At 52.6% G+C, this 24,338-nt stretch overlaps 1 protein-coding gene across 3 annotated transcripts in view; it reads right to left on the bottom strand.

Annotated features, from left to right (window-relative positions):
- Positions 1-24,338, bottom strand: part of ZNF438 (zinc finger protein 438) — a 291,111-nt gene that overhangs the window by 26,832 nt on the left and 239,941 nt on the right. For all 3 annotated transcript variants that reach the window (XR_012330457.1, XR_012330456.1, XR_012330458.1), the window contains one exon: positions 18,899-19,004. The gene's annotated coding sequence lies outside the window, so the exon portion shown is untranslated. The remainder of the gene's footprint in view (positions 1-18,898; positions 19,005-24,338) is intronic.

Here is a 24,338-nt window from a genome sequence, read left to right as displayed (position 1 = left end):
GAGGTAGCAATACTCATATCAGACAAAATAGACTTTAAAACAAAGGCCATAAAGAAAGATAAAGAAGAACACTATATAATGATAAATGCATCAATACAAGAAGAGGATTTTACACTTGTCAACATATATATCCCTAATATAGGAGCACCCAAATACAACAAATGCGAACAGACATAAAGGGAGAAACTGATAGAAATACAATAATAGTAGGAGACTTTAACACCCCGCTCACATCAGTGCACAGATCTTCCAGACAGAGAATCAATAAGGCAACAGAGATCCTAAATGATACAACAGAACAGTTAGACTTAATTGATATTTTCAGGACATTACATCCAAAAAAACCAGAATATACATTCTTTTCAAGTGCACATGGAACATTCTCTAGGACTGACCACATACTAGGGCATGAAACAAGCCTCAACAAATTTTAAGACTATAGAAGTTATCTCAAGCATGTTTTCTGACAACAACGACATGAAACTAGAAATTAACCACAGAAAAAGAAATGAGAAAAAAATGATTACATGGAGACTAAACAACAAGCTACTAAAACACCAATGGATCAAAGAGGAAATCAAAGAGGAAATTTAAAAATACCTTGAGACAAATGACAATGAAACTACAACTATACAAAATCTATGGGATGCAGCAAAAGTAGTTCTTAGAGGGAAGTTCATAATGATACAAGCCTTCCTCAAAAAACAAGAAAAATCTCAAATAAACAACCTAACCTACCACTTAAATAATTAGAAAAAGAAGAACAAGCAAAACCTTAAGTCAGCAGAAGGAAGTAAATAATAAGGATCAGAGAGGAAAAAAATAAAATAGAGATTAAAAACAATAGGAAAAAAAGCAATAAAACCAAGAGCTGGTTCTTTAAAGGGTAAACAAGACTGACAAGCCTCTGGCCAGGCTCACCAAGAAGAAAAGAGAGAGAGAACCCAAATAAACAAAATAAGAAATGAAAATGGAGAGATAACAACTGATACTGCAGAAATACAAAAAATCACGAGGGAATACTATGAACAATTATATGCCAACAAATACAACAACCTAGAAGAAATGGACAAGTTTCTAAAAACATACAGCCCACCAAAATTGAATCAAGAAGAAACAGATAATTTGAACAGACCAATCACCAGAAGTGAGAGAGAATCTGTAATTAAAAAAAAAAAAAAAAAAAAAAAACTCCCTACAAACAGAAGTCCAGGACCAGATGGCTTCACAGGGGAATTCTACCAAACATACAAAGAAGAACTTATACTGATCCTTTTCAAACTCTTCCAAAAAACTGAAGAGGAGAGAACACTCCCAAAGACATTCTATGAAGCCACCATCACCCTGATACCAAAACCAGACAAAGATACCACCAAAAATAAAAAGAAGAATGACAGGCCAATATCTTTGATGAATATAGACGCAAAAATTCTCAACAAAATATTAGCAAACTGAATCCAACAACACATAAAAAAGATCATACACCAGGACAAAGTGGAATTCATCCCTAGTTCACAAGGATGGTTCAGCATATGCAAATCAATCAATGTAATACACCACATAAACAAAAAAGACAAAAACCACATGATCACCTCAACAGATGCAGAAAAAGCATTCAACATTCATTCATGATAAAAGAAAAAACTCTTACCAAAGGGGATATAGAGGGAACATAGCTCAATATAATAAAAGCTATTTATGACAAACCCACAGCCAATATAATACTCAATGGTGAAAAGCTGAAAGCCTTCCCGCTAAAGTCTGGAACAAGACAAGGATGCCCACAATCACCTCTTCTATTCAACATAGTATTGGAAGTCCTACCCACAGCAATCAGACAAGAAAAAGAAAAGTTATTCCAATTGGAAGGGAAGAGGTAAAATTGTCACTATATACAGATAAGATGATACTATATATAGAAAACCCTGAGAACTCCCCACGAAAACTACTAGAACTGATAAACGAATTCCGCAAAGTAGCAGGATACAAGATTAACATACAGTTATCAGTTGCATTTCTTTACACCAAAAATGAAATATCAGAAACGGAATGTAAAAAAAAAATAATACCTCTTAAAATTGCACCCCCCCAAAAAACATACATGGGAATAAACCTGACCAAGGAGGTAAAAGGCTTATATGCTGAGAACTATAAAACTGCACCTATAAAATTGCAGTAGTAAAGGAAATTGAAGATGATTCAAAGAAATGGAAGAAAGATACCCCATGCTCTTGAACTGGAAGAATTAATATTGTTAAAATGGCAATACTACTCAAAGCAATCTACAGATTTAACACAATCGCTATCAAATTACCCATGACATTTTTCACAGAACTAGAACAAATAATCCAAAAATTTATATGGAACCATAAAAGACCCAGAAATGCCACAGCAATCCTGAGGGGGGAAAACAAAGCAGGAGGCATAACTCTCCCAGAATTCAGACAATACTACAAAGCTACAGTAATCAAAACAGTGTGGTATTGGTACAAAAACAGAATATACGGATCAACGGAACAGAACAGAGAGCCCAGAAATAAACACACACCTACGGTCAATCTTCAACAAAGGAGGCAAGAATATAAAATGGGAAAAAGACAGTCTCTTTAGCAAGTGGTGCTGGGAAAGTTGGACAGCTGCATGTAAGTCAGTGAAATTAGAACACACCCTCACACCATGCACAAAAATAAACTCAAAATGGATTAAAGACATATATAAGACATGGCACCATAAAACTCCTAGGAGAGAACATAGGCAAAACATTCTCTGACATAAATCATATCAGTGTTTTCTTATGTCAGTTTCCCAAGACAATAGAAACAAAAAAAAAAATAAACAAATGGGACCTAATCAAACTTAGAAGCTTTTGCACAGCAAAGGAAACCATGAACAAAACGAAAAGACAACCTTTGGAATGGGAGAAAATATTTGCAAATGATGTGACTGACAAGGGCTTAATTTCCAAAATATACAAACAGCTTATACAACTCAACAATAAAAAAACAAACAACCCAATCGAAAAATGGGCAGAAAACCTAAATAGACATTTCTCCAAAGAAGACATACAGATGGCCAAGAGGCACATGTAAAGCTGCTCAACATCACTAATTATTAGAGAAATGCAAATCAAAACCACAATGGGGTACCAGCTCACACTGGTCAGAATGGCCATCATTAACAACTCTACAAATAACAAATGCTGGAGAGGGTGTGGAGAAAATGGAACCCTCCCACGCTGTTGGTGGGAATGTAAGTTGGTGCAGCCACCATGGGGAACAGTATGAAGTTTCTTCAGAAAACTGAAAATACAGCTGCCAATATGATCCAGCAATCCCACTCCTGGGCATATATCTGGACAAAACTATAATGCAAAAATATACATGCACCCCTAATGTTCATAGCAATGCTATCCACAATAGCCAAGACATGGACACAACCTAAATGTCCATCGACAGATGAACGGATAAAGAAGATGTGGTACATATATACAATGGAATATTACTCAACCGTGAAAAAGAACGAAATAATGCCATTTGCAGCAACATGGATGGATCTAGAGGTCATCATACTAAGTGAAGTCAGACAGAGAAAGACAAATATATCACTTATATATGGAACCTAAAATATGACACAAATGAACTTATCTATGAAACAGAAATGGACTCACAGACAGAGAGATCAGACTTGTGGTTGCTGGGGGTGTGGGGGGCGGGAGGGTGGTACAGAAAGGGATGGAGTGGGAGTTTGGGATGAGCAGATGCCCACTATTATATATACGATGGATCAACAAGGTCCTACTGTAGAGCATATACCCAGTCTTCTGGGATAAACAGTAATGGAAAAGAATATAAAAAAGAATGTATATATATACATATGTCTAACTGACTCACTTCGCTGTACAGAAGAAATTAGCACAACACGGTAAATCAACCATACTTCAATAAAATAAAAAAAAGTACCCAATTCACCCACCCGTCCCCCAAACCCATTGCCTTCCATGTCGGAGGCTAAGATACCCGGTGGCGCTGTGGGTGCTGGAAACAGAGTACCCGGGTGGGGGGGGGAGGCGGGGGGGTGGTCATCCAAGGCAAAGAGCACAGGCCCCGGGCTCTCCGGTGCCCGTCCCTGTCCTGCCCCTTACAGCTGTTGACCTTGAGCAAATTCCTCACCCTCTCTGTGCCCCAGCTTTATTCCCACCCACAGGATGGGGTTGCCGATGGCAGTACCCACCCCACATAAGGTTGTAGGAAGTAACAGACAGGGTGCCAGCGAGTGCTTCCCGCGTGGCAGCAGCGGGGGAAGGAGAAGCTGAATCGCCTTGCCTTCTAGGAGAAAGGACCTGTCAGCCTGGAGAGTAATTCAGAACTCGGAGAACAAAAGAGGCTTCTCATCTCTGTGCACTTGGAGGAGGTAATAGAGACCCTGGGCGGGAGGGGTGGCGGAGCCAGGCCTCGCGGGGGGTCTTCGCACAGCAGACCTGTAACTGCGCCAAAGCCCGCCATCTCTATCGCCCCCCCACCCCTGGCAGCCCCAAGCAGGCGCGCAGCTTAAGGGAGAAAACAGCGCTCGCTATGCAGAAACCCACGCCCAGACAGAGCGCTTCCCCCAGCGGCCCCCAGGGTGGAAGGGCTTCAGCGCCCCCTGGGATAGGTGAGACCTCATTCCCGAGGGCCAGTCAAGCCTGAAGTTTCTTCTTTAATAGTGAATTTAACGCAGGGGTGATGTCTCAGGGGGAGATGTTTGCTGTTTATATCCAAATGGTCCAATGGCCAATTAATTTATATTAATTTTGAAATAACGTGTCAATTGAATTCTTCCGGCTGAAAAGCCAGAACTCAGAGCCTGGACTGGCCTGGGGAGGAAGTAGGGAAATGACAGAAGAAGGACATCTGGCCCAGGGCCCGCAGCGCGGAGCGAAGAGCGGTGGGGCCAGCAGGTGGCGCTGTCGCTCGCAGCGGACGCAGAGGAGCCGGGCCGCCCCGCCCCCACTCCCCCACCCCGCCTCGCCCCGAGTCACCGTCCCTAAAGCAGCGCCCGCTCTTGGGCACGGGGGTCGGGGTCGGAGTCGGGCTGGGGCTAAGACCTTCCCCGCAGGGCCCTATCTGACACCGAGCAACCCCACCTCTGCCGGTTAATTTGTTTCCAGCACAGAGAACTTCAATTCGGTGACCCGAGGGGAGGGGCTCCCATCCCCCTGCTGCCTCCTCTCCATCCCCTGCTGCCCGCGCCCAGGGAACCTTCCCAGAAGCAAATCCACCTCGTGAGGCCAGCCCTGCGGCGAGACATTTCACAGTTAAATGAAACTGCCCCAAATCGGGGGGTCCCGTGGGCCACGGATCGTCTTGCTCGCAGCATCTGTCCCCTGTACACATTTTCTTTGCTGCCTCCTGTGAGTGTCTCCCCTTGGCCAGGTTTGCTGTCCATAGAAGGAAGGTGACACCTTTCTTAGAAGCAATTAGTTAATGTCAGGAAAGCTCTCTGTGGGTGAAAAGCGCTAAATTCTATTTACCAAATATTTAATCAGCCACGCTTGGGGGGAATGAGTCATAATCATCTATTCAACTTGCTGAATAACCACAGAAAAAGGCATGATCAGGAAATTCATCTTAAACACAGGTTTGCATAGATTTTGTACCTGTCAGGACTACGAGGGAGAATTTTCGAATTAGCGCTCGGCTTCCTCCCTGCCTGTCCCGTTCCTCCTCAGCCCAGGGGGCCCAGCAGCAGCATGGGGTGGTGGTGGGGGGAGGCGTCTGGCCGCAGCTTCCCTGCCCAAGCTACTCCGGGGCCTGGCAGGCCGCAGCATCTCTTCTCCTCTGGTCCGTTTCCTCACGTCCCCTCTGTCACATGCCTGAGCCTTTCTGCCCTGGCACGGACTCTGTGAGGAGAAATGAGGTCGTGTGGGAGGCATGGGCGCTTTGAAATGAAAGGCACCAAACCAGCTCAGAGCGGAAGCCATTGCAGAGGCCTTCCCAGTGCCTTTGAAACAGCAGGGCCTGGTATGCACCAGACTCCCCGCTTGGGGAGCGAGCGAGGGAACCTGTTACTTGTTCCCACTCCCCCTGCTGCGGCAGGGGCCCCAGTAAACCCTTGCCTGCATTTCTTGTCTGGCCTCTTATCAATTTCAACTGATTAAGGAAGCCAAGAACCCTGGTCGGTGACACTGGGACTGGGGCATGCAGCGACACTGGCCAGGACAGCAGGTAAAATAATGAGCTGTCTTGTGCGCATGCCCAGGAATTGGGTTTTTGGTTTTTTTGTTGGTTTGTTTTTTATCATGAATGCAATAAAGAGCTGCGGAAGGATTTGTAATGAGAAAAATGAAAGGACTGATATGTTTGTTGATCGAGACCACCCTAGCTGAAGCGTGGACCGTGGATTGGAGGGAAACAGAGCTAGAATCAGCAGACGGGTCCCGAGGCCTCTGTTGTCATCTGGGTAGGAAGCCATGGTGCCAGGAGTGGCACAGTGACCACCAGGAACCAAGGAGATCACAGGGCACACGCCCAGGCTCTGGAGGCACCCAGTCTCAAAACCCGCCTGACTCCTTCATTCAGTCAACAAATCTTTACTGAGCACCTACCGTGCGTCAGGCCCTGTCTGGACTCCAGAGCTACGGAAATGAAGAAGACGGATGCTCTCAGAGAGCCTACACAATCGTGGGGTCCCGGTAGGGCCGGGGCAGGCAATATGCGGCAGACACAAGGGGAGCTAGTTTAATCGTACCGAGCTTCCTGGACCTGCGGTTTGCTGTGTCATTAATTTCAGAAAGTTCTCTGCCATTATTACTTCAAATATCTGTTCTACTCAGTTCTCCATCTGGTATTCCCATCAGGTGCGTGTCACACCTTTTATAATTGTCTCCATCCTTGGATGTTTTAAAAAAATTCTTTGTTGTTGTATTTAAGTTTGGGAAGTTTCCATTGGTCTATCTTCAAGCTCATTGCTTCTTTCCTCAGCTGTGTTGAGTGTACGGATGAATCCATCAAAGGCACTCCTCATTCCTGTTTTCTTTTTCTTCCTAGCATTTCCTTTCGCGTCTTCCTTATCTCTCTGCTTACATTCCCATCTGTACTTGCATGTGGTCTACTTTTTCCATTAGAGCCCTGAACAAATTAATCACAGTTAAATTCCCTGAATGATCACTTTTACCATCTGTGTTACATCTGAGTCTGCTTTTCTGATGCATCTTTTGTCTCTTCAGACTGTTTTTCTTTGGTTTTGGGTGGAACTTACGATTATTTTTGTCAAAAGCTGGACGTGCTGCACTGGGTAATAGAAACTGAGGCAAACAGGCGTCTTCTGTAAGGATTTATGATAATCTGGCTAGGAGTTGGCTTTGTTTAATGTTTTTTGCAGCTATAAGCGCCACAGACTTTAGATCCCCCTGGGGTCCCCATGTCTGGTTTTTGTCTCCACTCTTGATCTTGGGCTTCTCTACATCCTCCTTCTTGGAGGGAGTGTGTCTTGTAACCCTTTCAGCTGCAACCCATTGTTGTTATGGGGAGCCCTGTTGGTGTGGAGAAGTGGAGGGGAGGGGAGAAGCGTCATCATCTTCTAACTAAATCTCAGCCCTGTAGGGGTGTGTGCCTCTTGTCTGTGACCTTCACAAGTGTTTCTTTTTGTGTAGTGAGGCAGGGAGGCCTGGGGAGGGATGCTCTTCCCAGACCCGGGACAAGGCTAGCTACGGTGAAGCCACAGAGGGCACTCTGGGATATCTCACAAGGGCCACTCTTCCTTCACTTCAGCCATAGCCTTAGACCTTCGCCAGGACAACCTGGTGGAGTTTCTGGAGGTAAAGCTCGAAGAAGGGGGGGGGGGCGTCCCCTGAAGGCCGCACTCCCCAGGAATTGGGTGCTCTCACACAAGTGTATACTCAGCCTCCAGCAAGTCACTGAAACGGCCGCTGACGTGTCCCTACCAGTTCACGGGTCCAGCAGCGTTGGCTTTGGGTAACAACCTCTCAGCCGTGCCTCTCTGCAGATTTCAGGGCTGTGGTTTTCCCAGAAACCTCAGTTCTCTAATGCAGGGGTCCCCAACCTCTGGGCCGTGGACGGTACCAGTCCACGGCCTTTTAGGAGCCGGGCTGCACAGCAGGAGGTGAGCAGCGAGTGAGCAGCGAAGCTCCGTCTGCCGCTCCCCGCCGCTCACGTGACTGCCTAAGCCACCCCCTCCCACCCTGTCCGTGGAAAAACTGTCTTCCACGAAACCGGTCCCTGGTGCCAAAAAGGCTGGGGGCCGCTGCTCTAACGGGTCAAAGAAAAGGTGTTAATTTTCAGTCTGGCCAGCTTCTTCTTATCGTTAAGGATGGGAGTGAGAACTTCCAAACTCTTTACCTGTTGGTTCGGAAACAAAAGTCAGTAAATAACTTACTTTCGGGTGGTGATGAAGTGCGGGAGAATTGACTGGGGCGATGGGCATGAGTTACCGCAAGGTCACGAGAGGGCTGTCTGTGGAAGAGACGTGACGAGTGGGGAGGAACCAGCCTCATGAAGGTCCAGGGGAGGGCGCTCCGGCATCGGGACTGGCAGCGGTGAGTTCTTGGAATGGAAGGGCCTACGTGGCCAGAGCACAGGGAGAGGCAGAGAGGAGGGAGGACAGAGACTGGGCGGACGTCTGGGGTGACGACATGCAGAGCTGAAGCCGGCAGGCAGAGAAGTGACGTGATGTGACTCACATCTGCAAATGACCCCTCTGGCTAGAAAGTCCGTAGGTCCAGGTTTGCCCAGGACAGTCCTGGTTTGTTGTGTCTTCTGCCTGGTGTAATTCATCATCGTGCCTCCTTCCAATTTTAAAAGTGTCCTGGTTCAGACAATAAATCACAGGATTCCCGTGACTCTGGTCACAGGGAGGGGCGTGGGCACAGCTGTTGTGGAAGCCGAGAGGTCCGCTGGAAGTGAATGCAGTGAAGACAAGCCATACGGGCTTCTGGCCAGGGTGGCGGCTGGGGAGCTGGGGGGACTGACACCCCCAGGATGTGTGGTAGAGGTGGAGCCAACAGGATTGACGGCGGGGGCGGAGAAGGGCAGGAAAGAGAGGAATTAGGGACCTGGGCAATCATGAGCTACTCCTCCTCATCCCATCATCCAGGCGCGTCAGCTCCATCTCCAAAGGCTCTCAAGTGTCCTTCTGCTCCCAATTCTCACATCCACCTTCACTGTTCGAGCCCTCCATCTCCCGCCTGGATTCAAGAGCTCCCCTCCAGCCCCACGGGCAGCTGGTGTTGCCCCCCTGGGCGGCGACACAACCTCTGGTCCTGCAGCCCACGTCGAGAGCACAGCCTACCTCACAGGGTCAGCATGGCCCTCGTTAACAAGTCTACAAACAATAACTGCTGGAGACGGTGTGGAGAAAAGGGAACACTCCTGTACTGTTGGTGGGAATGTAAGTTGATACAGCCACTATGGAGAACAGTATGGAGGTTCCTCAAAAAACTAAAAATAGAGCTACCATACGACCCAGCAATCCCACTCCTGGGCATATACCCTGAGAAAACCATAATTCAAAAAGAGTCATGTACCACAATGGTCATTGCAGCTCTATTTAAAATAGCCAGGACATGGAAGCAACCTAAGTGTCCATCGACAGATGAATGGATAAGGAAGATGTGGCACATATATACAATAGAATATTACTCAGCCATAAAAAAGAAATGAAATCATGCCATTTGCAGCAACACGGATGGACCTAGAGATTATCATACTAAGTGAAGTGAGTCAGAAAGAGAAAGACAAATGCCATATGATATCACTTACACGTGGAACCTAAAATATGACGCAAATGAACTTATCCACGAAACAGAAACAGACTCACAGACACAGAGAACAGCCTTGTGGTTGCCAAGGGGGAGGCGGGTGGGGGAGGGAGAGTGTGGGATCAGCAGATGCAAACTAGTACACATAGGATGGATAAACAACAAGGTCCTACCGTAGGGCACAGGGAACTACGTTCAACATCCGGCAATAACCATCATGGAAAAGAAGATGAAAAAGAATGTGTGTAACTGAGTCACTCCACCGTGCAGCAGAAATGAACCCAACACTGTCAATCCCCTCGACTTCAATTAGAGGAAAAGCAGAGCCTCAGTCTGCGACCGCCGCCCCTCACGGCTCCCCGCGCAGGACATCCCACCGCTTCTTCGACAGCCTTCCACCCCTTGGGTCAGCAAGGCCTTCTGCCCGGGGTCCCCGCCTGCCACCTGTGCCAACTGAACTTCTTCCCTCCCTTCATGCTGCTTACACGGCGCCTCCTCAGCGGAGCCCTCCAGCCAGCTGCCCCTCCCTTCTCTGACCACCCAAGACCCTCAAATCTCTTTCAAGGCCCTTACGTAGTCCATCTTATAAAGCGGCCATTTATGTATTTCCGCTCACCCCTCAGCTAATCTGTGAACTTCTGACGGAAAGAGGACGTTCTCCCAAACTTCCATCCCGCAGAGCGCTCGGCGTGTCACGAACGGCCCAGCGCTGCGTGGCGTTGAGTCTGGCGGCAGTGTGAACGGCTACGGCCGCTTCGGTTGGTTTGAGCCTGACAGGCCGAGCCCTTGATACGCCATGAAGTCAACCAGGTAGGAAGCTCCTCGTGGGGTCCTCACTCCGAACCAGCAGTAAGACCCGTGCCGGGCAGAGCGGTCCGGACCCGGGCCCAGCTTGGCCCTGGCATTCGGGATGGGTGGGTGGAGGAGGCAGGTAAGAGTTAGACCCTTTAACTGCAGTCTTGCCACTTACCAGCTGTGTGCCTTGGGCAACCTGCTGAACCTCTCTGTTGCCTCAGGTTTCTTATCTGCAGTGCACCAGCAGTAACAGCACCTGGCCAGGGTCGCTGGGAAGATCCCACGAGATAAAGCAGGTAAGATGCTTAGCACAGAGTCTGGTATAGGGGACATGCTCCTTATCAGCCGCGTGACTGACGGAGCTGAGGCGTGGAGAACGTCAGGACTGCAGACGTTGATGGGCTTTGATCATTTTATTACATATTTTAAATTTTTTAATGGGAACTCTCAGACTGGAGGGGTGAAGCAGGCCCTGATGCAGGAGTATAAAAGGACGCTCCTGCCCTGGAGAGCAATTTACCAAGAACCTGGACCCAGTCATTCCACACCTGGGGAATCCAGACTATGGAAGTTCGCAAAAATACAGACAAAGCTTACTCCGAAAACGTTAGCCCCAGAATTATGAACGACAGCAGAAAACTGGAATTGAGCGACTATTATCTAAGGAAATAGTTAAGAAAAGTTTGGCATGATATCAAGCGACACGTATGTAGTTATGAAACGCGTATTTACAAAGACCTCCGAATGACTGGGGGAAATGTCGATAATGGTAAGTGAGAAAAGCAAGCTACACAAAATACTACGTAAGTGAACGTAATTATGTAAAAAGCGTGTGCGTGAAGAAGAACGTAAGGTAGAGCCAAGTGTTCATCCTCGGTGACCGTTGCCAAGTGATGAGACAACGGACAGTTTTGATTTTCCTTTTTCGACAGTTTCTAAAATGAGAGACTGTTTTTTGAAGCAGAACGAAAAATGATGCTATCTTAAAAGACGCCGGGTGCTTGCTGGGGAGCCATGCCAGTGCAGCCTGTGGTGCTGCCGCAGCCGTGGCCCCCGGGACGTGCGGCCTCGAGCAGCCCCCAGCCCGTGGACTCGCCTCTCTGGACCGCGGCGGCCTCCGCGGAGAAGCGGCGGCGGATCCTCACCTGTCTGAAGGCCGCGGGCCAGGTCAGTCGATCTGAAAGGCTTCTCCAGCCCCGATGGTCTCGTAGGAGCCACCTTGGTGAGGCCCCTTCTCTCAGACAGGGACATACGTGGCTAGGACCAGCCGGCCAGAGGGGCGAGGAGGGCGGAGGCCGCGTGCTTCTCCATGTCTCGCGCCAAGGACTCGCTCCAGGGCCGCAGCTGCCCTGAGCTGCCCCACCAGGCAGGAGTTTCAGGAAGAGGAGGAAGCCGCTGTCCTTTCCTCTCCTGGGGCTGTGGCCCTGCAGCCCTCCTTTGCCCCAGGGCCTCTGCTGCCGGCCCTCAGGGGTTTCTCAGACACGGGGCACGCCTGTGGTCCTCTGCCTCTAAGATGCCCGAGGTGCCCAGGGCCCCGCGAGCAGAACCCCACGTCCTTCCTGCCCGCCTTCTCCCCTGGGAACCCGAGGAAGACCACATCTTCTGTTCTGAAAACTCAGTCTGGGGGCTCAGAAGCTGGAGTGGGGATACGGAGCTCGCTCTGAACCTGGTGGGACAGACAGGCATCCCGGGCAGACACCCCCGCAGGTGGCTTCTACCTGAAACTAGCAGCCCAGGCACTGACCTTCCATCACGGGATCCCGCATGGGGCTGATGTGAGGAACGTTCTTCCCAAGCTGCAGGTCAGCCTGGGACGAGCCACCAGTCGCACTGGGAGGGCACAGGAGTTCACCTGCCTGCGGGCACAGATGAGCTCACTGGGATGGGCCCAGCAGGGGAGCATGGATCCGCTGGCCTGGCTCACATCCACGCCCTGCCCTGCCGCTCGCTTACTTGGCTATGTGACTGGTGAAATTATCCGATCTCTGTAAGTGCTGATTTTCCCATTTATAAAATCAGAATCCCAGTGGCCCCTACTGCACAGGGACGCCCTGAGGATTAAATGAGAAAATACACAGAATGTGCTTTTCCGGGGGCCTGGCAGAGAGCAGAGGCGCAAGAAGTGGCTCTTTCTGTTAGGAAGCTCTTCTTGGGCTCAGCACCCCTGCGGGCAGGGGGGAGGACCCAAGAGATTAAAGCACATTCCTGCTGCTCTGGCGAGGGAGGACCCTCCCCAGGAAACAGCTAAAGAGCTAAGCAGTGAGTGACTCGGTGCAAAAAACAACTGGAAGGCAGCAAGGCTACTTATAACAGCCTCGGTCTGGAGGCAACCCAAATGGCGAGCCATCCTGTGATGACTAAGCAAAGCCTGAAACGCTGCAACCCCGCGACCCGCTGCAGAGCCGCTGGAGACGGTCCGCGTGCCGCTCATGTCCATACATGGAGGGGGCCTCGGAAAGGAACGTTTCCAGAAGGAGGTCGCAAGGTGGCGTGTGCACACCGTTTGCCGTGATGGGTAAACAGACGTCAAGTCCCCCTCGGGGGTCCAGAGGGGCTTGGAGGGGTGGAAGCAGTTTAAAGCGCTCGTCAGGTTATTTGTTTTTTCCCCAACAAGTTGCTTAAGGACCGGCTGTTTAGAACGGATCACGGTGCACCTGGGAAGGTCAGGGGGCGTTCGGAGAGGGAGCGAGGTGTGGGAGAGGCTGGGAAGGGAGAGGACGGCGCTTCAGCAGGTGTGGGAGCATCCGCGGGTTTGAAAATAGAAGCGGAGTTGCCCCAAGGGCACAACTTGGCTTCCCACACACACACACCGGTCTCTTTGGCCAAAGAAAGTGAGTTAAGTGGCCGGAGGGGCAGCAGGAAAAGTGGGTGTGGGGAGCACGGGGCCGTCCTTCCCGGGGGCGGGGGGGGGGGGGGTCAAGCTCTTTGTACGCGGAGCTTTAGGCTTGCCTACGGCAGCGGCATGGGTGGACTGCCGCCGTGCTCTCCCCGGCCCTGCCCAGATGCCTACTCGCGGTGCCCGAGGGGCCCGTGCCAGGGTTGCAAAGCCTGCATTCACGAAGATGCACAGAAGCCTCTCAAATAGGGTCCCAGAGACACCGGAAAGAGAGCTTGGAAATAGCTGAGGAACTTCCCCTCCATCCTGGCGGCCTAGCGAAGGCTGCAAGCCGCGAACAAGAGTGTCTACGGCATCTCCGGGATCGCGGCGCCCTGGTTTAGTTTACGGGTAAGTCAGCCGGCTGTGGTCTGGGTGTGGCCAGCCTCCGGGATCGGCTCCTGGGTCTGGGTTCTGTCCCCCGACCATCACGAAAACGCACACGACAGACACTGGCGCCCACCAGGTGGGGTGTGTATCCCGCCTCTGCCACTAGACCGTGACGCTGAGCAGGTCTGCAGGCGTCCGGGAGCCGCCGGTTACTCGCCTGTAAGATGGGGCTGCTCCTGCCTCCCTGCAGGGCTCCAGGGTGAGCAGTAACGCGGCTAAGATCTGCTCAGATCGGAAGCCAGCGAGCGGCGAGCGCTGCCCCGTTCTTGCTGCTGCCCCGTGCCTGTGGTGGCAGAGGTCCCAGCCGCGTGACACAGTCACACTCCGGGGGCACAAGCCCGCAGCGTGAGCAGGCCCCCTCCTCACCCCGCCCCCCTCCCTGTCCCGGGGCCTCCGCTGCCCTCAGAGGTGGGTCCTGCGTCGGAGACGGGCTCCCCCTGCCGGCAGGTAAGGGTGGTGCTCAGGGCAGGTTGGCGGATGGGCGGCAGCTGCAGACTGTTCTAGAATTCCCCGGGAGTGCCCCTGCCCTACTCCAGGGTGGGCCAGCCGTGGACCAGCCACCTACAGCATAAGAAGAAACGTGTATTTGGTCCCTGTCCCTGGTTCCTCATACAGAGACCCCCGGAAATTCCTAAGTGATGGGGTGAGAGGAGTGTCTTTTGTCCTACTATTTGGTCTTTGTGGCTGGAACCATCTCTCGGAACTTCCTGGGTGATGGGAAAATCTCTTGTCCTAATGGGGCAACTGCTGTTGGGTCCCTAGATAGCTCAGAGTGGGCAGGTCCCCAGAGACCGAATAGTGATTAGAAGCTCAGAACTTTCAGCCCCAATCCCCAACCTCTGAGAGGGGAGACGGGCTGGAGACCGAGTTATGATCCATCATCACCACGTGATGATGCCTCCATAGAAAGCCCAATGGCATGGGGTTCAGGGAGCTTCTAGGCTGGTGGACACAGCCATGTGCCAGGAGGGCGGGCACCCCAAGTGCACAGGGCAGAAGCCCTGCGCCTGGGAGCCTTCCGGACCTCGCCCTGTGTTTCTCCCCATATAGGAGTTCACTTTGTCGCATCCCTTGTAATAAACTGGTAAATGGGAGTGCAGCGTGTTCCTGAGTTCTCGGAGGTGCTCTAGCAAATGATCACAGGAACCCGACTGACAGCCAGCTGGTGGGAAGTAGGGGACGCCCAGGGCTTGTGACTGGTGTTTGACGTGGGAGCAGCCCTTAACCTGTGAGGCTGGGGTGTCAGTGTCAGAGCTGAGCCGAAGTACCAACAACCAATTGTGTCGGGAGACTCAGGGAGCCTGTGGCATCGGAAATCACTGCGCCATCTAAACTTTCGGAATGGAAAGGGGGCCCCCACACATGGAGGGAGACGTCACAAACACCATCTTACTAATGAATGGCCCCGGGCAGGGGCCTCTGAGAGCCTTCCTAGAGACATACATAGGCCTCCATCTCACAGCAGAGGGGCCAGGCCAACCATAAACAAGACAAAAAGACAACCCATGGAATACGAGAAAATATTTGCAAATGATGCGACTGACAAGGGCTTAATCTCCAAATATACAAGCAGCTCATACAGCTCAACATCAAAAAACAAACAACCCAATCAAAAATGGGCATAAGGGGCTTCCCCGGTGGCACAGTGGTTGAGAGTCCACCTGCCGGTGCAGGGGACACGGGTTCGTGCCCCGGTCCGGGAAGATCCCACATGCCGCGGAGCGGCTGGGCCCGTGAGCCATGGCCGCTGAGCCTGCGCATCCAGAGCCTGTGCTCCGCAACGGGAGAGGCCACAGCAGCGAGAGGCCCGCGTACCGCAAAATAAATAAATAAAATATAAAATAATGGGCAGAAGACATACAGATGGCCAGAAGGCACATGAAACGATGTTCAACGTCACTAGCTATTTGAGAAATGCAGATCAAAACTACAGTGCGGTATCATCTCACACAGGGCAGAATGGTCATCAGTAACAAGTCTACAAACAGTAAATGCTGGAGAAAGTGTGGAGAAAAGGGAGCCCTCCTGCACTGTGGGTGGGAATGTAAGTTGATACAGCCACTATGGAGATCAGTATGGAGGTTCCTTAAGAAACTAAAAATAGAGCTATCATACGATCCTGCAATCCCACTACTGGGCATATATCCAGACAAAACCCTAATTCAAAAAGATACATGCACTCCTACGTTCATAGCAGCACTATTCACAATAGCCAAGATGTGGAAACAACCTAAATGTCCACTGCCAGATGAATGAATAAAGAAAATGTGGTCGATATATACAATGGAATACTACTCAGCCATGAACAAGAACAAAATAATGCCATTTGCAGCAACATGGATGCAGCTAGACATTATCATACTAAGTGAAGAAAGCAGAAAGACAAATACCATATGATATCACTTATATGAGGACTCTAAAATAGGACACAAATTAACATATCTATGAAACAGAAACAGACTCAGAGATATAAAGAACAGACTCGTGGCTGCCAAGGGGGGAGGGGAGGAGGAGGGATGGAGTGGGAGTTGGGATTAGCAGACGCCAACTAGTATATATAGGATGGATCAACAACAACGTATAGTGTAGAGCACAGAGAAGTACATTCAGTATTCCACGATAAGCCATAATGGAAAAGAATATGGGAAAAAGAATGTACAATATACGTATAACTGAATCACTCGGCTGTATAGCAGGAATTAACACAACATTGTTAAAAAAAGGAAAAACAATTCTCTAACAAGCCTCCCAGGCCGCTACTCAGATGCCCTTGTCCTCCGTGCTCTGCCCACCCTGGCTTCTGCGTCTCCTCCCAGGCCTGGCAGCTCTCGCACAGGCCTTCGCACACCCTCTTCCCTGCATCCGGAATGACCCAGTGCCAGCACGCACGGCCACCCCTTCCATCCAGCCATCCCCTTCGGGTCTCTGCTCAAGCATCCTTTCACTAAAAACCTTCCCTGGCTGCTCGGTCTAGGGGGGGTCCTTTAGAACAAATTCCCCTGAAGTCTCATTCTTTTCCTTCCTCAGAATATGCATCTCAGTCTACAATTACGTATCAGTCATGTGACTGTTGGATTGATTTCTCTGATCACTACTGTATACCCGTACCTTAACAGAGGAACTAACAGTAGTAGGTTCTTTACAAATATTGACTGAATGAATGAGTGAGTTGAAATATAGGGCCCTGACCCACCTTTGATATTCCAAGATTTATGACCTCACAAAATAGGTCAAGGCCACAAGTTCCATGCTTCCAATCATCAGAGGGATGGGGTATTGGAAAGCCAGGAATAACAAACAGGAAAGCCATCATACAAACCGGGTGGCTATGCAAAGCCACTCTCCCAGAGCGGCGGGCACAGATGGAGAGAGCAGCAGGGTCCAGGTTTGAGAATCGACCCGACTCTATGCGGGGAGTAAACCTCTGATTTCAGAATGGCTCCTGCAGTGGCTTTGGAAGAGTGGTGAGGGCGTTTTTGGTGACCACAGGGTCAGAAAGGGCCCCAACGGCATTCCTTTGGAGGAATTCTTTCGGAAAACTAAAGACATTGAAGTAATAAGGCGTTGGGCCAATCCCAAGCAACAACACTTTTTTGTTGCTCCAGTGCCAACAGCACCTCTGTTGAGAAATGCTGACGGGAATCTGGGTGCTGGAGGGCATAATACAGTTACATGTCCCCCTACACAAGCTCCCCCCGTGATTCTAAGGAACTGAGCCCTCACTACCATGAAAAGAGGAAGTGGCTGTTTACTAAGACACAGAGAACAAAGCGGGGGCACCCACAGCACCGGCCCTGGTGCCAGAACAGAGCAGGACCTCAGTCAGGATGGCGGCTGGCTCACACGCATGGGCGCGCACACACACACACACACACACACACACACACACACACACACGCAGCACGTGGGTGAGCTCTGCCCGGCGTGCACGCACACAGGTGCACGGACTGCGGCTGACAAGGAAGGTGGTGTTACGGCTGCTCCTACACAGGGCCGGTCCTCCTCGCCCTCCCCGCCGGGGCTTCCGTCTGGGGAAACTGGAGGCTTAGGGCTGGGTCTCACGGTGCCACGATGGTGATGACCCACTCCAGCTGCCCTGGCCAGGCTCCTCTCTTATTGGTGCTTTGCGCACAGGACCTCACTCTGAGCGGTGGCGGCATGACTGGTCTTGCCTTCACTGCTCCATTTTACGTGGATGGCAGCTTAACGCTACCAGGATTCCAAGTTATGTTATGGGATAAGTTGACCACTTTCTTTCCAATGTATGGTGAATTCCAAACCAAAAGGTATCCAGGACTCTTCTTACATCTACTTTCCAAGGTGAGGTCATCATAAATGATTTTCTTTAGAAAATCCCGTGTTCAACAGGCCCCAGGTCTCCTTTCCCCACTTCTTCTCCAGATCATCTGATCGTAAATGGAACTGCCAAGAAGTTCCCTGACCCGTCCCCTGGTGATGAACAGAACTTTATACAATATAACACGATCTGACGGGACACAGTATATCATACAAATTCTCAGTCTCTGTAAGAATTCTGCTAACAACTGGCAAATGTGCTTCAACGATCACAAGGATTCTTTTCCTCTGATAACAAATGTAATGCATGTCTATTCTAGAATATTTAGCCAGGCGCCAAGAAGAAAAACTGACACCCACTCTCTCAACTACAGAGATAGTCGGCGTTAACGTTTTAGCGATCCTTCCCCCCCAAGCCTGTGTAAGATATCCGTTTTTATATGAAATTGAGGTCATAAGAGATGTGCTTTTTAAGTGGCCCTTTGCATTGGGCAATAGATCACCACGTGGTCCATAACACGGTTTCCATGGCTGTTTACCATTACATCGGATGGATGACCCCACACTCACTGAACAGATCCCCTTACGCCGGGCATTTGGGAGCAGCAGGGATGCTGTGCTCAGCACTCCTCCACTGACTCTTCCTGAGAATAAATTCCTGGAAGTGGAACGGCTGCGTCAGAGAACGCAGGTCTGGATACTCATGGCCACACTGTCCTTCCCGAGTTTCCTAACAGGGCGTACCGTCCGGAGCATGTGTACGAGCATCCCTCTCCCCAGACACTTACCACCAGTGAGCGGCTGGTTTCTTCTCGGCTATTCCATTTTAGATGCAGTGGGCCATGCAGGATACAGGGAAATTCGTCTTTGGAATTCACCTCCATCCTTGGGAACCTACAGATACACAAAAGACAGCACTTCTGAAATGACCAAGGAAACGTAGGACATGTTTACACGTGAACAGAAGGCTGAAACAGGTTTTGCAAACGAAATGATAAAACGACGCTCTTTTGCTGACACGGTATGGATGAAAATTTCGGGCCTGGCCCTGCCCACGTATTTAAAATAACCTATTAGTCAGTGACAATGTCCCCATCACCTGTCACTCTTTCCACCCGGTTGTTGGTGGCATAGATTTTAGAGGGGCATCACTCCAAGCTCTATGTCTCCTAGGGCTCATTCTGCGTCCCCCAGGCCTGCAGTTCTGTCTGGCTTCCCTGAGCTGGGGAAGAAGAAGATGACCTTATTTAAGACCTTTTGGGGAGAGCAGGGGAGAGATTCTGCCATCTGTCAAGGTGAAGGGTCCTCCTGGGTGTGTGTCTGCCGCCTCCGTAGACTGACTCAGGCCCAGGGAACGGCCGTGGTATTTGGATGCAGGAAAACACCAGTGACTCATCTTCCTCTGGAAGGCAGGCAAGACCGTGGCATCCTCCTAAGGTGAAGGGACCTCATTTGAAATTCACCCAGAATCCCCAATGTCTCAAAGAGTTCCTTCCGTCTGAGAAGCTGTACAAGGTTCGTCACATGTGGCGATTCACCTTTGGCCACGGCAAGCTCTAACTCTGCAATTCAATCATTATATTGAACAAGTAATTTCTAAATTGGTCCTGCGATCAAGACTGTGTTACAGGAATATTAAGTGTTTGAAATGTGCAGCCAGAAAACACATGACAGCCTAGAGTTTACGGCTCGTTCTAAACGACGGTGGCACATTACTGCTTCCTAACGCCATAAATTGGATGTTGTTTATAATAATACAGCTAGAGCAGTAACACTTTATCATAAGAGCTGCTGCCCCCACGGAAAATCATTATTCAGCGTACACTGGATAAACTGGTCATCACTCACGGGCAGGTGACGTGGCCCATTTTATTTACAGGGGAGCAGGCAATATATTATCTTCTTATTGGGTTGATGTTTTTTCCCAGAAGGATTATGCTGCTTCTTGTGTGTTGCTCGGAGGGTTTTGTCAGTGTCACTCGTCTTACGGGCATTATGCCCAGAGCAGAGAAGTAACCGTCCCTAACCTCAGAATTATTTTCAGAGGAGAACCTGGGAAAGAGATTTTCACCTACAGATTTAATCTCTTACTTCCCAAATGGAAAAACAAAGAGGAAATGATGACGGAGATGAGTAACTGCTCCTCAAAGCCGGCCAGGTCACGAGAGGCGAGCCACCCTGGCTTGATCTGCCCTTTACGTACAGGAAGACAGTGGCTGACTGTGGTTCGGTAGATGGTGTGAGGCTGGGCCTTCCATCTTCCTGGACGTGCGTCCCCAAAGGAGCTTGGCCACCTCTCCCTGGTGCCTGAGAGAGAACTTGGCCTTGCTCTAGGGGACAGAGTCGTGCTGTGGACGTCACAGCGTGATGCGAGCTGCCCGCCCCGACAAGCTTGGGGGCGCCCCCCACTCTGGAGGTGAGCACTGCTGCCCTGGCCGCCGCGCTGCTGCCACGAGGCAAGCCGCCCCGGGCCCTGGTCAGCAGTGCCCTCCGCCAGGGGCGCGCGTGTGCCGCTCAGGCGCCAGAGACGCCAGCCAGGCCGGGCGTGGGCCGTGAGGGGCCGCTCCTCACTAGGCCTCAGGCTCCCCTGGAGCCACGGAGCCTCCTCCAGCTTCCGGCACTCTCCAAGGTTCTGGTGACTCGGCCTCCGGGCCACACCACAGCCTCTCCTGACCTGCCAGCGTCAGGCACATTGAATTCGTCTGCTGGGACGGCTGAGTCTCCGCAGGGAGCCTGTGGGAGGGGCTACAGGTAGAGAATCGCAAGCACACCTGCAGTGTCTCGCCGTTTTCGAATGCTGCTCCAGACGCTGTCTCGAGGTGATGAGACCGGGGACTCGAGTGCGGGCTGGGAAAGCCCTCCTCATCCACGAGCGGGCACCCTCCGGCTCCTTCCTGGTGGCTCTGAGCGCCCATTTCCTCTTCCGGAAAGTAGGGTCCACACTAGTCCCCGTGCGATTGGGTTTCCAGGAGGACGCCGTGGGCTCACCCACACAAGCGTGCGTGCGGCGCGGGCTGTTAACTCCCACCAACGCACCCCCGCAAAAGAAGTACTGCAGGAAGGGCGGGGAGGGCAGGATGCAAAGAACATCGACTGTCTCATCTGCTTTCACGCGGGCCGTCCTGGCGCCTTTTCCACCACCTTCCTCTCTCACGGGTGGGGAGACCAAGGCAGGTTCCTCGCTATGCGTTGTCCCTATTTGGGGCGGACGCTCCCCCGTGCACCGGGGGGCGGGGGGGTTCGGCAGCATCCCGGGCCCCCACCCAGCAGAGGACCGTCCCACGCGTGATAACCAAGAAAGTCTCGGGACGTGGCCAGTGTCCCCTGTGGGGCAACGCTACCCCCCAGTTGAGACCCCCTGAGGCGGGGTAACTTGTCAAAGGCCCATGGGGAGCAGGGAGCCAGGCCCAGAGCCTGGGGCGTGAGGGCCACAGGGGCTCCTCAAAGCGGGCGTTGAGACGGGGCTCCAATCGGGCAGGACAGATGGATACAGAGCCTTCGAGGGAACCTGGACGGACGGAAGGCCGTGTGACGAGCGGCCAGAGGCCAGGAGGCAGGCGCGCGGGGCAGGAGGACAGATGGACCGCGCAGGCCTCAGGGAGCCGACACAGGAGCTTGGAGCCGGGGCGGAGTCAGGTCCAGGGGCCGGGCAGGTGCTGGGATGAAGGGGCCTTCAGGCCGGGGCGCAGAGACCCGTCTGGGACAACAGGCGCCCCATGGCCGACAGGAGGGCCTTCCCGGCGCCACCGTCATCCTGGCAACGGGGCTGTCATCGCCGACCACGGACAAGCGGGCTGGGAGGGAAGGATGCCATGAACACAAACCGGGGTGAGGAACTGGGGGCCGTGGGCACCGCAGGCCCAGTGCCCACCAGGCGGGTCGGCGGTCCCAAGCCTCGCTCCGCGCAGAGGCCATGGTTGCTGACATGCCCCTGACACCGGCCCATCACCTGCCCCCAGCCTGCCACGGACAGCCAGCGGGGCCTGTGCTGAGCCTCTGCCTGGCTCGGAGGGGCCCTCGGCGGGGGGGGTCTGCTCGCCATCTGGGGAGTCAGGGTTTCCTGAGGCGAGTGACAGAGGTTCATGCCTCTCACACTCCCACTCCTCAGGAAATCCGGCCCTACAGACAGCCGAAAGAAAACACCCTCTGCGGGCCATTGGGCTATTTTTTTTTTTTTTTTTTTTTTTTTTTGCGGTACGCGGGCCTCTCACTGTTGCGGCCTCTCCCACTGCGGAGCACAGGCTCCGGACGCGCAGGCTCAGCGGCCATGGCTCACGGGCCCAGCCGCTCCGCGGCATGTGGGATCTTCCCGGACCGGGGCACGAACCCGCGTCCCCTGCATCAGCAGGCGGACTCTCAACCACTGCGCCACAAGGGAAGCCCTTCTGGGCTATTTTTATTCTGCGTGGCCCGGCCGAGGCTTGCCTGTCTCCACCGCTGTCCACCGGGGAGAGTTTCAACCCGACGTGTGTTCAGGAAGATGCTAGAAATTTCCAGCTTTGCAGATGCTGGTGGGCTGTTAACAGAGCTCGGCCCATGCAGATGGGCAGCCTCGTGGGAGGCCCCAGGCTGGACGGCCTTGGAGAGAAGTTGGTGACGGGCCCCGCGGGCTGTCAGATCACAGGCCTTTTCATTCCTCGACATTTCGGGAGACCAGAGCTTTCTGTCCCAGAGCTACACACCAACCCCCGACTGGTTCATAGAGTCACTCACACAGTACTCAGAAACCCGAACGGCCGCTGGGAGCAGGGCTCCAGGCCCTACACTGGATCTCAGGACGATCTCTGGGGTGAGAAGCAAACAGAAAATTGACCTAAAGCGATAAAGCCCATTAGAGCATCATGGGAAGTTGTGCCCTGCATTATGGCCAGACAGTTCCACCTTGCTGAAGAGCATCTAAACCGATCCGCGCACACAGAAGGCTGGTGGTTCAGCCTAGGAAAGCAGGCGTCCCCAGTTAAGCATGGCCAGCTGGACCGATTCTGTCCTCCCTTCCCATCGTCGGTTACCCTAGGAGCCAAGAGAGGTGCAGGTCAGCTCTGAGCTGGCTTCCCTGCTAGAGCTGCGGGCGGCCCGCCCTCCCGAGGCCCCGCCCCGGGTGCCGTGGACGCCGGCCGCCGGCAGAGGGGGCCCCAGGCCTGCCGGGAGCCGGGCTGCAGGCGGGGAAGCCGCGGCCGAGTGTGCCCTGCCGCCGGAGCACACTGGGGATGAGGCCGCTCAGAAAGCCAGCTGGCTCCGTCCCCACTTGCCAACTGACGGAGGCTGGTGTCCACGGTGAAGTCACAGCCAGTGGAAAGAGGCGACAAAACCAGCGGAAGGAAACTGCAGGCCGGGAGGGGGCAGGGCCGGGAAGCCCTGCTTCCCCTTCGAGCCGGCACCGCAGCCCGCGCCAAGGCCCACGGAGCTCCAGTCGGCCTCTGGAGGCCCCGGCCTGGGGCTCGTCTCTGTGCGGGGCTGCCCGCTGGCCATCCTGAAGCTGGAATCCTGAACCGAGGCAGGGGGAGGGGAAGGGAGCCAGGGGCGGAGGCCAGGCGGCTGGCAGGCCCCCTCTGACCCCGCACGGCTCGCTGGCGGCCCGTGGCGGACGTCAGGAGCTAGAGCCACCGGACACGCCGAAGGGGACCGTGAAGGCAAGGCTGGATGCCCCACGCCAGGGAGCAGAGTCTTCCAAAGGCTAAGGACCCCGAGACGTGACAGCTCTGGAAAGTTCAATGTGACTGCGGCACGTGTCCGTACCACCCAGCTGTGGAGGGCGGCCTGTGGCTTCCGCTGCCCGTGGGTCTAGAGACAGTGCCCAGAGGGACAGCAGGACAAGAAAATGATGCGACAGACCCCGCTTAGGAAGACGCCTGCCCATCCGCTTGCAAACGGTAAAGCGGCCCCTTAGCCCTCCAACCCAAAGTGGAAGAGGCCCCGCCGCTGAGCCCGCAGGCGGCCCTGGAGCAGACGCACCTGTGAGGAGGAGAGCCTGGCTTCTGCTGGAGAAATGGGTGACCCCCGACCGGGCTTTCTGTCCCCTCCTCCCAGAGGGTCTGGGGGCCTGCTCCCTCCCCGGCGACAACGCCCGCAGCTCCGCCTTTGCCAGGTGGCCCTGAAGCCACCACTGAGCACAAACTGGCCACCGCAGACACTTCCAGAGCGCCCAGTGCCTGCAGGCCAGGCCCTTTTCACCCAAGTGATACGTGTTTAACAGTCGTTCATTCGCCGTACAAAGGAGCCGAGGCCCGC

Source organism: Tursiops truncatus, chromosome 2 (assembly GCF_011762595.2).
Source record: "Tursiops truncatus isolate mTurTru1 chromosome 2, mTurTru1.mat.Y, whole genome shotgun sequence".
NCBI lineage: Eukaryota > Metazoa > Chordata > Mammalia > Artiodactyla > Delphinidae > Tursiops > Tursiops truncatus.
Note: the sequence above shows the minus strand (reverse complement) of the source record. Positions and strands in the feature narration are given on the sequence as shown.